A 14,537-nucleotide genomic window follows, 5' to 3' on the forward strand; every position below is an offset into this window, starting at 1 on the left:
ATGAATGTTCCTTTTCTTATACAGTTCGTATACTCTTGCAATCTGGAGATATTCTGATTTCGAGAATTTTTGGGGGGCAGTGGTAATATTAACAAATGTTTTAGTTTCTTTTCCTCTAATACTAAAAACAAATCAAAAACAGTTTGTTGCGTAATCTAAATTTTTCGGCTTCTATTCTAAACATTTTGAATTTCTTGCTAAGAAATCTAAATTTGTTCCTTAACATTTCTTTTAGTGTTTCAGGTATTTTTATTAGTCCTTCCATTTATCTGAAGTAGTGACAGTGGTTTTCATTCCATGTTCTTTTCTGAGGTTTTAGTTAATTCTGCCACTCCCTGCCAGAATAAAAAATAATTTTACCTCCCAGGTTCTCTGTTTATTGATAGGAATGAACTAATTGACCTGTAAAACCCTTTTCAGCTCTCTTATTCTACAGTTCTTTTAAGCTATTAAAACTTATAATTGCAGTCAGACTTTTGGGACACTGCATATTAGAGGTGTTTCTTTTTTAACTTGTTTGTTATGGGGAGCCAGGAAAAATAGTTTCCTAGTGATGAATAATGATAAATGCGGAGAAAATATTCCAAAATATTTAACATACTGACACAAAGAACTAGTTGAAAATAAACCTTCTTTTGGTTGTGTTCAGTTTTGTTTTCCTCTAAAAACAAGTGATGTGGCCATGGATGAATATATACAGCAGTAGTGGGCAGCCCTACCCCTTCCTGGATATAGAAGACCATACATATATGAATTAAAGTTATTTTCATCTTCCACTTTTAACTAACTTTCACTTTTCCTGCCATGGAGCTGTCAGGTTCAGAAAGCCCTGAATCAATAATCAGTCACCCTGAGGACAGTCGGCTCTAAGCAGTCTGCCCAGCTCATCATGGCCCAGTAGTTGCAGGTGAAGGCTTTGCTCTACAGAAACTCCATAACCGAATGATAAGACATTGTCCAACAGTCAGGAGGTACCAATTGACATATCACTTGCTGAAGAAGCTTCAGGCTTTGGCAGGACTTTATATAACTAGCTTCAAGTGATAGTTCATCTTACCTGATATTGTAACCTTTCCAGTTCTGAGTGCCTTGTTTGGGAAGAATTTTCTCCAATACAAGAAGCCTATTGAGTTCTGGTAGTGACCAAGCTTCAAAACTGCAAGTGGAGTAAGGATGATTTTTGGAGACCCAGCTCTCTTTCTCATATATGTCTGTCTGTCTGTATATGTGTATATATGTATATATGCATGTATGTGCATATATGTATATATGTGTGCAATGTGCATATATGTATGTGTGTGTACATGTGTATATATGTACATGTATACACACCTATATATGTGTGTATATGTTTGTGTATGTATACCTATATATATTTGTATGTATGCATATATGTATATATGTTTGAAATTATTCATATATAGGTATATATACACACATATACTTATCTATTTATTGAAATTGTAGTACCATGGATTGTTAGAGATGGAAGGGATATTCAAGATCATCTACTCCAACCCCTACATTTTACCAATGAGAAAAAATAGGCTTAGAGAAAGGAAATGAGTTGTTCAAAGTAATGTAGGTGGTTAGTAGCAAATTTCAAATCAGAGTCAAATTTCCATAGCTTTTTCCTCTCTATATACAACAGCTGCTTTTAAAACTGTGATCAGCTTCTTAAATGATTTAGATAGAAAGCTAACCAGTTTTGATATCTGTTTAGAGTGTTCAGAGGACACAGCATGCTTACCATCTCAAAATCCTTTTTCATTTAGTATCAGTTTAAGCAACTGAGGTAAAATACTAAATTACCATTAGATGTGTTCAAAATATTAATACACTGATGCCTTATTCTAGTTTTTGTACTCCTTATGTCCCTAAGAGCCTCTATAATCTAAAGCTTCAAAGACATTGGTCTCTTTGCTAATCTTCATATAAGACACTCCGTTTTCCAACTCTGCATCTTCACTGGCTACGTGCCATGTCTTGATTTTGTCCTGTTTTCTCTCTACTCTCTGCCTTCATTGGCTTCCTCCAAGTCTCAGTTAAAATCCTATTTCTACAAGAAAAATACTGATAATGATGACAACAATAATAATTTATTGTTCAGTTTCTTCGGTCATGTCTGACACTTCATGACCCCATTTGAGGTTTTCCTGCAATGATTGTGGAATGGTTTGCCATTTCTTTCTTCAGCTGATTTTACAGATAAGAAAACTGAGCAAACAGAATGAAGTGACTTGCTGAGGATCACATAGCCAGCAAATGTCTGAGAACTCAGGCCTTCCTGACTCCAGGTCTGGCACTCCATCTACTACACCACGTAACTGCAAATAACAATATTAAATATTACCATTTATATGGCACTTTAATAAGATATTAAAGATTTTTCCAACAGTTTTGTTTGTTTTATTCATGAATTTAACATATTCTTCATAATTGCTGAATGTTCTATTTGGCATTCAAACTTTCACAGCCTGGACCTCTCCAGACTTTAGCATCTTCTTACACCTTACTCTCCAACATGTACTTTTTGACCTAGTAACACTGGTTTCTTGGCTGCTCCATGACCATGACACTTCATCTCTCAACTCTCTCTCTGATTGTCTCCAGTGCCTGTAATTCTACCTTTTCTGATCTGACAACTAACCTCCTTGGCTCCCTTTAAGTCCCAACTAAATTCCACCTTTTAGAGGAAGCCTTTCTCACCCCCTCTCAATTCTATTCCCAGCTCCTCTGTTATTTTCTATTTATCTTGTATATCGCTTGCTTTGTTTATATTTGTTTGTATGTCGATTGTATTACAATGTAAGCCCCTGAAGAACTAGACCTGTCTTTTGCCCTTTTTGTATCCCCAGGGTTTAGCACAATATTTTGCACTTAATAATTAATTACTTAATTAATACTCAATTAAGGTACTTAATAGTTGTTAATTGATTGATTGATTGGATTGATTCAAGATGTTGCAAATGTAAACTTCAGATCAGCCTCACTAGAATTACTATTAATTCTAAATCAGTGTTATCTAAGGGGATAAGGATTTACAGTAGCTTCTTGATCTAATTGATTTTGACTTCTTAATTACAGTTGTGACTGAATGAATGAGTGATGAAAGGATAAGCATTTATGAAACTTTGTGTTATGTCCTAGGGATACAAATGGAAAAGAAAAGTCTCAAGGAGTTTATATTCTAATGCAAAAACAGAACAAGGAAAACAAAGAAACAAACAAAAAACAGACATGGGAGTTTTAGTGGCAAGCCAGATGAAAAGTTTCCACGGTACTTAGGACACTTTAGCAAAGGATATAATAACTCTCCTTCTCTGTTGTCATTTCCACTGATTAAATCATCATTTTCTTATATGTTGGCAGGAAATTTATTTTCTGAGTCTTCAGTAGCTGTGGCTATAGTACCTTTAGGAACAACTGACAGGCTTCATTTCCAGAGAGGCAGTTTCCCAGGATGGTGGCTGTGGTCACTCTTATTAAAAGGATTGATATTCCCAAGGGTCTTGGGTTCAGAGTCCTGGACTGTCTCCATTATTGTCTTTGGCTTCCTATCAATCTTTTCCATTAAGAAAGTCTCCTATTATATGACCCCCTAACTTGCAACTTCATTATTACTAATTAATAGAAAGGCTATAACTCCTTGGATCATCTGACTGCAATGAATTAATAATTGGTTCAGGGACAATTAAGTGTAGTTCTTTAGTAAGGTACTATCATTTTAAAGTATTATCCATTGAGTGAAACAGTTTGGTGGAAAAAGAAAAGAAAAATAACTTTTATGAAAAGGAAAAGATCTAAATCACCTGGTAAAAGTACTGATTCTTTGTTTCTTTTTCTTCTTCTTTTTAAACTATTGAATGACATCTTTAATCATAATGCATATCATCTTAGGGCGGAAAAAATAATAATGACTATTCCTGAGTATCTACTGTTCTAATCAGATAGGCAAAGTCTAATGGGATAAAATTTGATAGGTTCACATCAGAGTTGCACTCTCTGAAGCATAGTTTGAATGCTTGGCAGTTTAGTTCAAGAAAGGACCTCCTTATCCTGTCAGGTGATCTTCAGAATCTTCCTAAGACAGTTCAAATGGAAGCGATTCAGTTCTTGGCATGGCGTTGGTAGACTGATCTATACTTTGTTGCATCTCAGCTTCAGAGGCTGCATTGAAAGCACAATCATCTGCAACAGAAAATCATGCACCAGTACTCCCTCCACTTTGGTCTTGGCTTGTAGTCTTTTCCAATTGAAGAACTTAACCATCAGTACAGTAGTTGACCTTGATGCCATGTTCATCCTCATTGAAAGCATTTGACAACATGGCTGAAAACATCATGCTAAAAAGCATGGGAGCAAGCTCACAGCCCTGTTTCACTCCACTGGTGACTGAGAAGGCACAAGAGCATTGTCCATTATCTAGAACACGGGCAAACATGAAATTGACGTATGATGCTGATGAACTTCTCTGGGTAACTAAATTCTGACATGATTTTCCATAGGCCCTTATGACTAACAGTGTCAAAGGCCTTCGTCAGATCTACAAACATTATGTACAGACCTCTGTTCTGCTCCTGGCATTTCTCCTGGAGTTGTCAGGCAGCAAACACCATATTGACTGTTCCTTGGGCCTTTCTGAAGCCACAATGGTTCTCAGGTATATGACCATCTTCCAGGTAAAGGATCAGCCTATTAAAGAGGACTCTAGCAAGAGTCTTGCCAGCAATGACTAAGAGAGAGAGAAAGAGATCCCCCTGTGATTGTCACAGTACAATCTATTCCCTTTACCCTTATAGAGATGGACAATGGAGGCTTCCTTGAACTCCTGGGGGTTAATCTCCTCTTTCCATATAACCTGGAAAATTTCATTCAGCTTTTGTATAAGCAATGGCCCTTCTGCCTTGTAAATCTCAGCTGGAATAGAATCAATACCAGTTTCTTTGCCATATGAAAGGAATCTAATGGCCCTCAAAACCTCTTCTTCAGTTGGAAGTTCAGCTAAGGAGAGATTAACTTCAACCTGAGGTCAATGGCCTCAGCATTGATTGATGATGATCTGTTGAGAACATTATGCTTTTGGTCCATAAATAGATTTCAGGGAATCATAAAAGCACTTTGGATTTTTACTATCAATATAAAACTGAATTTCATCTGCCTTCTTACTGAGCCAGGAATATTGCATCTCTCTAAACTTTGCTTGTACTTTACTTTTGATGGAATTAAATGCTGCCTTTTTAGAGATGGATGAATTATGCTGGTAAATCCTGTGGAGTTTTCCTTTTTCATTTATCAACTTCTGGATTTCCCCATCATTTTCATCAAATCAGTCTTGGTGTCAGCAAGTGTTCTGACTCAGATGAACAAATGGAGTGCTGTATTCCAAATCTCTGAAAGCATCCCACTCTTTTTCTGCTCCACTGTTGCAAACTGTGTTGGTTCAACTTTCCCTCCAACTTAGCTCATGCTCAGAAAAGAGCTCTAATTTGTTGACATTAATTCTTCTGATAGTCATTTTGCTTTGGGGGCAGCACTTTAGATGAATATGAAAATTTAGCTTGGAAAGGATAAATCTGTGATCACTCCAGCACTCTGCACCACACATTGCTTTTGTCACTCTCACACCTTGTCTGCCTCTTCTCCTTAAAATCACACAGTCTATCAGATGTTGGTGTTTGCTGGAAGGGTGCATCCATGAAGTTTATTGCATTTAGGTAAAGGGAAAACAGTGCTGGTGATGAGAAGGTCATGTGATGCACAAATCTCCAGCAGTAAATGACCATTGCTGTTGCTGTTTCCAATTCCATTCCTCCCTAGGACTCCCTGCCAAGTCTGGTAGTACCTGAGCTTACTCTAGTGTTAAAGCCACCCAGAATTACAAGCTTGTCCTCTTTTGGCACATTGATGATAAGGGTCTCTAGGTCTTCATAAAACTTTTCTTCGACTTCATCAGGGTTTTTCATCATGGGAGCATAGACACTGATAATGGTGGTATGGCATTTTCCTGAAAGTGGCAATCACATTGTCATGGGTCTGTCATTCACTCCTTTTGACAGGCATACCACCTTGCTAACTAGATTAGTTTTGATTGTAACACCTACATCAGCTTTAAGGCACTCCCCATCACTGTGGTCACTGCAGAAAAATGTGTATTCAGCTCCAACTTCAGTAAACTGGCCTTCATTTGCCAGCCTTGTTTCAATCAGGGCTGCTATTTGGATGCAATACCTGTTGAGTTCTCTTGCACCAAGAGCAGTTTGTCTTTCAGGTCTACTGGATTTGTGTTGTCTATAAGTGTGTAGACATTCCATGTGCCAATGGTGAATGGAATTAGCTGTTTAGATGTTTTTGTACCTTTTGTACATTTTTTTGCGTGTGTTTTGACCTCAAAGTGGGATTTTCTGCTAGCTATGGTAATCAGTCCAGGGTTGGGTAATGTTTAAGGCACCTTTTGTAGCCCCCTTCCTCACACCAGGAGGTGAGCAGTGCAATCCTTAAAAGGTTGCTCAGAAACCCAGGGTGCTGATGAGTCCCACTGCTGCTTCCAGTGATAAACGACCCTATGGCCTGGGATCCCTGTGTTCAGGGTTGTAACTACAGCTTCCAGTGTATCTGCACCTGCTGCTTCATCACTTGCCTGTCGCCACAGGACTTTGAGGTATAATAGTAAAATGGTATGGGTGATCTATTTTGATTCATGCATAAATTGAATTTAAGTGTGGCAGAGTTGCACGAAGTTGTTGGCCTCACTCTCTCCTCCAGAGTCATCATAGTCCAGTGTCAGGACAGAGTGAAGACAACTGACGATGGCTCAGGATGCAATGGAAGACCTTGGCATCTTCAGTGTCTAACCAAACTCTAAGCGCTCCACATTGCCTTCTTCAGTTGCCTTCATTGCCACTAGAACAAATTGTTCTCATCCATTCATTCCACCAGCAGAAGTTTTCTGATGCTTGGGATAGATACTCCCTAAGTCATGGTTTGGCTGCAAAAAATGGTTTCCCAGGGTGTGGCTGCTGCACATGCTGCAGCTTCTTGGAGTCACAGTTGACAGTTGGGTGAAACAGGTGGACACCAAAGGTAGAAAGAGCTCTGGAAAGGGCTTAGCAGCCATCACACCAAAGGTACTGGTCCTCCCTGAGCACACTCCACACTCATCAAGGTCAGGAATGCCCAATGAGGAAATTCCCTCTGCTAATTCTGATCAGCAACTGTTCTGTAACTTACTGTCTTGGAGAATGGCCTGGGGCAATGAGAGGTTATAACTAGCCTAGGAGGATTGCAAGGCTAGTATATGTGAGAGGCAAGCCTTTATCAATATCTTTCTGACCTCTTTTCCTGACTGGGTTTCTTTTTCAAATTTTTATATACTTTAATTTTAAATTTTATTTTAGATTTAAGGATTAAAATAAGCATTATCATAATATAGTATAACAAAAAGGTGATTACACATGAAATTGCAAATCTCTTATGTGCAACTTGATATTTCTTTTACATATAGAACAAATATGCAAATTTCTTTTTTTTCCTTTTTCTCCTTCCCCCTCCCCCACATAAAGATGGGCAGTTGTTTGTAGTACTTGGTTCTCAAAGGGGACCAAAATAATATTACTAGGCTGGAGTCATTTCTTGTATTCTAAATTATGTTCGCATATAACATGGCATAATGTGTTCTGATTGCTCTCTTAATTGCTTTTCATTTCTATTTGTTCATTTAGCATTTTGCTGTCTTAATTTTCTGCCCTCCTCTTTTTAAACTGTTTGGTTAAGTGTTTATTGGTTTCATTATTCTTTTTATAAAAGGAGATTTTTAGTTTTGCTTAGCATTTCTATAGTTATTTCATGATCAATTTAGTTATTTCTCCTTTAACTTTCAATATTTCTGCATTTATTTCACTTCATTATTTTTTGTATTTTTTGGAACAGATTCAATTCATTCATCCTTTCCCTTTCTTTTGACTTATTATGCAATTTGAGGAATATAAACTCCCCCCCCATTTTTGGTATGTTGTTGTTATTGTTGCTTTGTCATAATATTTCACAGAATGTTTGCTTCTGTGGCATGTTCTTTTACCGACTCATTATTTAGGATTTCATTACTAAAATTTCTTTTAGATTATGTGTGTATGTATCACTGAATGAAATATCATTTTTGCTAATTATGAAATTGTTTGTTATAATTTTATTTATTATGTTCTGTAAAGAATGTGCTTAGTATTTATGTCTATTTACATCTATTCACACTATTTGCTTTGTAATGGAACCTATTTTTGGTACTGAAAAGTATGAATATTCTTTAGCAAGCTCATTTATAAAATGTATTGTATCTCTTAATTCACCTTTCTCTAGAAATTTGTCTTTTTACACATGCTTTTTGAAATAAGAAACATATTTCAATGAAAATGTATTTCTTTTCCAATTTGTTAGCTTCTTTAATTTATTGGATAATTTAAACATTCACATTTAATGTATGAGTTTTATTTATATTCCTCTCAAATTGTGTCTCTAGTATTGCTTTTATTTTTATTTTACTTTTTAAAATAGAATTTTGGCAATCTTCAATTATTTTTGTTTACTTTAAAACTGATATCAGGGGGAAGGAAGGGGAGAAAATGTAAGACTTATGAAAATGATGGTAGAAAACTGAAAACAAATAAATTAATAATAAAAATATTTCAGTAATAAAATTAAACCTGAAAAAAAAACTATCTTCCCCTCACCTCTAATGTAACTTCCTGTTTTTTAATCTTTTCAATTTTTTAACATCTACTAACTTATTCTTTTTTCCTTTTTATTTATTTATATAACTTTTCTATCTTTCCCCTTTTGTTTAATTAAAAATTCATATCTTTTTTAACTTTAATTTCTTTTTTATTAGATTTCTTTTCCCTTTCATTTTGTTTTTTCTTAAAAAAAGGTTTTTTTCCTTTTACTCCTTATTGTCTTGCAGTATTGTTCATTTTAAAATTTTATTCTTTGATTCACAGTGTGTAAACTTATTTATTCCCTCATTAGTTTCTTCCTGTTTTTCATGGAATTAAGACTTCCAAAGAACCAAGTTTGAGGCCTCTCTTCTAAACTATTTCCATGTTATAGATTGTTGATTCCCTTTGTCTTTTTTCTCCATTTTTTTCCTATTGTGCTTCATTATTAGATATATCAGTTACTGCTGGTAGTAGTGAGAAGAGAAGCATTGTCCCATGGTAGACACTCACCTGTCTCTCATAAGATAGTCAGAAAATACTCCTTATGTTCTCTATAATCATTTTGCTTCCTATTTTTTTTTCAGGGAATCTTCTCTCTGTCCCTTTTGTCTTACTCAGTCACCCCAGTAGCTCTGATTTCTCCTTTTCTATTCCCATGGATCACAAAACCCTTTTAGATGTAGTAGACTCCCTGAGCAAAAATTCTTACAGATTGTATGCAATTATGATCCTCATCTCCCATAATAAAATATACCTCTTATTCCCCATCACTAGGGCACTCTTCTATGTGTCCTCCAGTACTGTTTGAGAACTTTTCCTTTATCCAGGTTAAAGTCTCTCATCTTTCCAACTTATCTGTTCTCCTGTGTTTCTTATTCTTTCTTGGATACTATAGGAGATATCTTGCTATTTTTGTAAACCTTTGACTGGATTAGGTTACATCATATATTTTCTTTTATCTTCTTCCTCTCTTCTCCCCTTGTATATACCCTCCTGCTGGGTAATTTAGTCCTACAAAAAATTAAAAAGAAAATGTTGATTAACCTGTGGAGAAAAGGGAAGGATATAGTCACCATTGTTTCATGCTTCATGTCTCATGTCTGTCATCACTTCTCATATTCATTTCAGTTCTAGATTGAACAATATCCACTTATATCTTTAGAAATGTATCACTTAATGGTCTAATATTACTTTTTTCAATGAAATTTTATCTTTTTATTTCTATTTCTTAAAGTCCTTTTAGCTAAAGCAATTGATTATTTTTTTATTTTTAAATTGCTGCATTTATTTACATTCTTTGTGTTTTTATAGTTTAAGATGTATACAAGTATATTAGCAAGTATGCCAGTATAGAGAGAAGGACCTGCTGTAGGGATTCTTAGATCTGCTTTTCTGAAAGGAAAGCAACTTTTGAGGTATCCACAATCTACTTTAATTACTTTCATCAAAGGAGAAAATACAAGCATAGAAATAAACATGAACAGACAGGGATTCTAACTGCCTGACCATAAGCAATACATACATCACAGAACAACAGACAGATCCAACTGTCAGACCATTATACACATATGTAGTTATCAGAGATAGGCACCAACATCTTTTTTATTTTTCAAAGTTGGGGGACTAGGAGGAGACCTGTGAGGGCTGAGGGAGGAAACCTCTGAGGGTTGAGAGAAGAGACCTCTGAAAGCAGAGACTTGTTGAAAGAGACTCAGAACTTTGAAAGTAAATAGAGTTACAGGGCAGAAACACACCCATGAGAAGGCTTAGCTCCTTTCAAGAGTTATTAAAGCAAACCAAAATGTTATCACAGAGTCTCTGGTCTTGAGATGAATTGAGATGAAAGTGCTGGTGGTGTGTGGCAGTATTGTTGTTAGCCTGTTTACCTTTGTTTTCCCAGTGGCAGAAACTGGGTAATGGAACCGTCCCCCTCAGCTGAGACAAGGGGCAAGAGTGGTGAGCTGCCTATATGTGAATTCAGATGAGAGTCGGGAGTGGTCAGCCCACAGAGGAAGAGACATGGGACTTGAAAGTCAACCATGAGTTAAGATGAAAGAGAACTTTATTTGGACACTTGTTATTAATTAAGGAGATTGTTCTTACTGTGACCTACGGGTGGATGATGTGGTATTTCTAAAAAGGACTTTACTTGGACACTCGATATTGATTACGGATGTTGCTATGAATGTTATGCTTTGCTTTATGGAGCAATGTTTAACTTGTTCCTGGATAAATAGTGATTTATACTTGCTATTAATTATATATCCATTATACTATATGATTAGACCCTTAAAATTATTCATAACAACAGTCCTCAAGTGTGCTGCCATAATTGGCTTTATAGCAAGTAGAAAAATCAGCTCACATGATGTTTTTTCTTCTTTTAATGAATGTTTCTGTCTCTCTTTCATTGAATGTTCATAATTTTCATTGATGATTACTTTCATTTTTAGAGTGAGTGATTTTTGAATTGCATTTTAACGTCCTTGGACGTTAGAATTGGATTATTCCATTCATTTCTGCATAGTCTTCTGATGTTCAAATTAACTTTTCCTTATATAGGAAGGTCTTTCTCCTACTCACTTTGAGAATTTGTTCTTTATTGTTATATTTGTTGATTTTAATCACTGTCTAGGAATTTACAATACGGATTTGTTTTTCTGGGTTGTTGTTGGATTTTTTTGGAGGCCTTCGACAGATTCTTTCAAGTCATGCTTTGTTTTTGAATATAGAAGTCTGGGATAATTTTTTATACTATTTGTTGTTTATGGTTTTTAGGTTTATTAGACATGATGTTCTTCTAGCAAGTATATTATTCTGATTTCCAGGGATGGCAACAAGATGGCAGAGTAAAAGAAACAGCTGAGTTCTCTCAATATTCCTTTCCAAACAACTCTTAAATAACATTTGAAATTGAATTCTGGAAGCACAGAGCCAACAAAATATTTGGGTGAGAAAATGGCTTTGGTTTTTCTAAACCAAGATAACTTAGGAGGTTGGAAGGAGAGGTCTGTAACACTGTGGAAGTGGCTGACTCAAAACACACCTGGCAGCAACATCAATGGCTGGCCTTGGAGGTGGTAACAGCCATAGTGGCAGCTTCATATGCTCTCAAGCTAGAGACACTAATGGAATCTTGCAATCAGAAAGAGATCACAGGACAGTCCTGTCCTAGTACTGGGTGCAGGACAGGGTGTTGTTTCATAATATAATTGCCTATACCCACTTCTTGGTCAAATTCCCAGGTCAGAGAGGAATGGTTGCAGTCACAAGCAATGAGTAGTCATGATGAAGAGTGATCACACTTGGTCACAAGAAATCAGAGGTTCTGAGGAAGATTACCACTTGCTGTCCCAGGAAAAGCAGAAACCTTGATGGGAAGAACTAACAGTAGTTACAAGGAAAGAGTGACAACATCTCTCTCTGGATCATGCCATCTTGAAAGGATTGAAAACTTGCAAACTTCAAGAACTAGCTCTGGAAACTGCAGGCTGAAAAATCCTGAAGTTTGGGAAAGCATTTCCCCAAATTCATCTGTGAACATAGCTCAACTTTAACATAAAGTTCAGAGTCAAGAAATAGGCTGGAAAATGAGCAAAGAATAACAACAAAAAAGGAACTGAACAATAGAAAAGATATTAGTGTGACAAGAAGATCAAGAATCAAACTCAGAAGAAGACAGTGGTGTCAAAACTGCTACAAGCAAAACCCAACAGTGGGGAAAAGCATATTGGACACAATTATAACAAGGAATTTTGGAAAAACTAAGAAAATATTTAAAAATCTAGTAAGAGTAAAGGAAAGAGAGGAAAATAAATGAGAGTGATGCAAAACATTATGAAAAGACATTGAACAGTTTGGCACCAAAGAAATTTTACAGAGGTACAAAAAATACTTAAGAAAATAACACATTAAAAATAGAATCAGCCAAATAGAAAGAGAGATAGAAGACATCATTAGTAAAAATAACTCCTTAAAAATTAGCATTGGCTTCCTCCTGCTGCCTGCCAGAGCTTATTCATGTTGACTGACCAGAGTCCATGAATCTTCTTCTCCAGGGCCCTTCTGCACCTTCCCCATCCCAGCTTTTTTTCCCCTTTTTGAAAAAGCTAAGAATAATGTCCTTACATCAATTTTTCCTAGAGCCAATCACCTGCAATGCTCTGAACAGAGACTGCACTTAGATTGCACTTAGCTCTAATAATCATGAAGTCCACATTTACAAGGAGAACAGGAACCAATGGGTTAAAGCCCATAAACTGAAACAACACAATGGACATAGCATAAGTATTGACTGGGCTCCCAAGAGTGATCCAATTGTAACTTATGGTGAAGACCATAATGCCTATGTTGAGTCAGAAAGATAGCATCTAGAAACCAACCCTGGTGATCCTGAGGATTAACCATGCAGTCACCTTTGTGAAATTATATAAATTTACCATAGGTAATGTAGTTAGACTGATTTTCATACACTCTTTTCAGTCTGAAAATGAGGGATGAGTGAGCAAACATTTGTAAAAGGCATTTGTTCTACTGTCCTTATTTTTGACTGGCACCCCAACAATGTTTGCTGGCTGCTGGATCTTGTGACTTCAAATGTAGAGTATTTTCTGCCTACATTAAAGAATCTGAAGAAAAGCCAGATGGTACTCCATGGGGTACCAGGATCCTTTTTTGTCAACTGATGTCACAGTTTGTTAGTACCAGAAGGGATGTTTGGGTCCATGGATTTAGCTTCTCTGTCAGTGGGAACTACCTCACCTGAGTAAGCAATGATAGTACTGTATCAGTTGCTGATACCCCCAAAACCATGATAGTTTCACAATTGAAAACAGAGTTTCTCTGACTCCTGAGTGTGTTATTTGTCTGAGAATAGCATAGTGGCTACTGGCCATGACAGCTGTCCAATACTATTTAATTATGATGATCATGGCTCCTTGACCTTTTTCTACAAACCTGACATCACCCAGCACATATTTGCCATGGTACACTTCCACAAAATGGACAAGAGAACCACGACTGATGACTGCAACATTGTTCTAGACATACTATACCAAAACAGTACCACCCAAATGTCTGTTTATGAAGTGGACAAGCAAGACTGCCACAAACTTTGCACCACTGGTACTGATAAATCAATGACAATTTGGGATTTCCAGACTTTGAAGTCTTCAAAAGAGGGACAACAAATCATGTGAAGAAATATTTCCATTCTCTAGCATAACAGACACTTGATAGAATGCAGCTGTAGCCTTTGCATGAAGACAGGAAAGACCCTACCACAAGTCAAAACTGAGAATATTTCCCTTGAAGATATTTTTGTTTTGTTTTCTTTTAAAATATAATTGGGGAAAGTATTGGTTTAAAAAATCAGCAGTGATATCTTTCAGATTGATTATTTCATCCATTCTTCACTTTATTTCACTTTAAATAGTTTATCATGGGGAGGTGTCACATTAATTAATGGATGACTTTACGTAAATTGTCTGCTAGGAAAAAATCTTTTTAAATACAGGAAAAAAATTAGAATTGGCCAAATGAAAAAAGAGGTACAGAAACTCAATGAAGAAAAGAATTGCTTAAAAATTAGGACTGGGCAAATGAACCAAAAGAATTCATGAAACATAAAGAAGAATTAAAACAAAATCAAAAGAATGAAAAAAAAATAGAAGAAAATGTGAAATATATATCAAGATATATTTATACATGTAATATAAGAACCACTGAGAGATAAAATAAATTATCTCAAGGAGAGCTTTTTCTTAAGAATTATTGAACTGCATGAAAATTATAATCAAAGATTCTAGAGAATGTGTATTTCAAGAAATT

General features: G+C 36.0%; 1 pseudogene; it reads left to right on the plus strand.

Annotated features, from left to right (window-relative positions):
- The first annotated feature begins 12,826 nt into the window (after positions 1-12,826).
- Positions 12,827-13,906, plus strand: LOC140509210 (actin-related protein 2/3 complex subunit 1A pseudogene; annotated as a pseudogene).
- Positions 13,907-14,537: the final 631 nt, after the last annotated feature.

The sequence above is a fragment of the Notamacropus eugenii genome, chromosome 5, assembly GCF_028372415.1.
Source record: "Notamacropus eugenii isolate mMacEug1 chromosome 5, mMacEug1.pri_v2, whole genome shotgun sequence".
In the NCBI taxonomy this organism is placed as follows: Eukaryota; Metazoa; Chordata; class Mammalia; order Diprotodontia; family Macropodidae; genus Notamacropus; species Notamacropus eugenii.